At 34.5% G+C, this 2,368-nt stretch overlaps 1 non-coding gene across 1 annotated transcript; it reads left to right on the top strand.

Moving 5' to 3' along the window:
• The first annotated feature begins 1,099 nt into the window (after positions 1–1,099).
• On the top strand, positions 1,100–1,202 carry LOC145297401 (U6 spliceosomal RNA). The gene has a single exon (XR_013870251.1). It is a non-coding gene; the product is annotated as a U6 spliceosomal RNA (small nuclear RNA).
• The last annotated feature ends 1,166 nt before the right edge of the window (positions 1,203–2,368 follow it).

The following is a 2,368-nucleotide window of genomic DNA, read 5'->3' as shown; positions in this document are numbered from 1 at the left end:
AATTTATGAATAAAGAAAAAAAGTGAGCAAATGTTACATTTTATTAAAGATTTGATCATCAATATATTTTCCCTGATTATCTATGTCTTCCTTCCATCTGTCAGCCCTTATCATGTGACACATCTATTAACAAGCTTATTAATTCCATTACTGTAAAATTCATTTGGCTTTGATTCGAAGAACTCACAAATATCAGTTTCAACATCTTTCTGCATTCCAAAAGCTGTTCCTTCCAAATAATTTTGTAAGCTTCGAAACAAATAGTAGTCTGAAGGAGCAAGGTTAGGCGAATAGGGTGGGTAAGGAATTTTCTCCCAACCAAGTTGTTCGATCTTTTGTGAAGTGATTCTTGCGGTGTGGGGTCGTGCATTATCCTGATGAAACATCATCCCTTTTTGATTCACTAGAGCAACGTCTTTTTTCCCCAAAACTTGGTTCAAATGTTTTAATTGCTGACAGTATAATTGAGCATTAGTTGTTGCATTAGATGGTAACAATTCAAACTGGATTATTTTCAGCTGCTGAGTTTCCTTTCTTGAACTCATAAAACATTACATGCCTCAAATAATTCTTAGGCACTTTCATGTTAGTAGCAGTGTAATCAAGCAAATTTAAATTTTATCGATCTGCAAAAAAAAAAAAAATGTAATCGGTTAAAATGCATATACACATAAAAATGTAACAAAAAAAAATTACACAATATACACAATATTTTTCAAAGTTTCGTTCAATTTAGAAACAAAGGTAAAAATTCGGACAGAACTTATGGGATGACCTAATACGAAGCACAATAATACTTTCCGAGTACTTATTAGAACTTATAATTTTTCTCATTTGGGTCGGTCTTATATTTAAAATACAATAGACGCTATTTACATAAACATGTTAATAAGCTCATATTTGATGTGTGTTATTTGCTTCTCTGTCTAAAAAAACAAATATCAGCTTTATGATTTACATGTTTACTAATAAAATACATTCCTGATTTCGTGGAACTTCCACGGGTCCTGCTAGTATACAATTCCATAACAAAAGAGAAACAATCAATCAATAATAATAATAATAATAATAATAATAATAATAATAATAATAATAATAATTGCTTTGGTAGTCCATATACTAAAATTGGTACGGAACAAAGCAGATTATCATGGCGCCTACGCAAGGATGACACGCAAATTCGTGAAACGTTCCATATTTTTAAACTAGATAATTATATAACTGAAAGCTAGCCCCCCCCCCATCGCTTTTTTTCTTTTCGTCACATAAACGGGTACTGCACAGAATAAAACGGAGAGTCAGAGAGGACGGAAAGATCAATGAGGGAAAGCACTAAGCAGATCTCCGCTGGATGAGTGCGATGAGGACTGATACCTTGAGGAGGCTTATTGCCACCCATATCCTAGTGACGACTAATGGTCGCTACCAATGAGAAACCAATGACAGGCGACTGTCGCGATAACGCAAATTAATTCGCAAAAGTTGTCGAAAGAGGTGGAGGAGAGTTCTGGAAACCTGAGGAGACTTGTTGTCACTCAGACTCCAGGGAACACCACAGACTGTTTTCAAAGAGAATTCTTTGATGATGGCCTGTGTGAAAGCTCCTAATGACTACTACTACTACTACTACTACTACTACTACTACTACTAATAATAATAATAATAATAAGAAGAAGAAGAACAACAACAACAACAATAATTATAATATTAATAATGTTAATAATAATAATAATAATAATAATAATAATAATAATAATAATAATAATAATGATAATAATAATTACAGTTGTATTGTCTATAATATACTTCAATCCAACAAGTTTCTGTATTGACATGAAACTGTTTGTATGGCATAATTTAGTGTAGAAATAGCTTATTTAATAAAAAAACATATGAGGATCTTTATATACGTGTGTGTGTGTGTGTGTGTGTTTGTGTGTGTGTGTGTGTGTGTGTGTGTGCCTGTGTGTTTTTGTAATATGATTGACCTAAATATGTCATTGGGATACATAAGTGATTTGCATAAAGCTGCACATCTCACACTTGCTTAAAGCCGCGACTATTAAACCCGGATATCTGGGTTAGCTGAAATGAGCCTGCTGCTCGAGCAAAATCTGTGATGATGGTGGTGATGATGGTGGTGATGATGGTGGCGATGTGGATAAGGGGAGGGGGAGGGGGTCGCTGCGTGTTTGTTGCGCGCTAAACTTTCGGCACCAAAAGTAGGAGGTGACTTCACACCTGTGTGTGTGTGTATGTGTGTGTGTGTGTGTGTGTGTGTGTGTCAGTTTGTTTAACTTGGTAGCGTTATATTGTTCAGAGATCTTAAGGTAACAGTTCGTTAGTTTGTTTTCTGATTGCTAATGAT

Source organism: Euprymna scolopes, chromosome 17, assembly GCF_053919585.1.
Source record: "Euprymna scolopes isolate OS-2025 chromosome 17, ASM5391958v1, whole genome shotgun sequence".
Taxonomy (NCBI): Eukaryota; Metazoa; Mollusca; class Cephalopoda; order Sepiida; family Sepiolidae; genus Euprymna; species Euprymna scolopes.
This window is presented reverse-complemented; position numbering and strand designations above follow the sequence as displayed.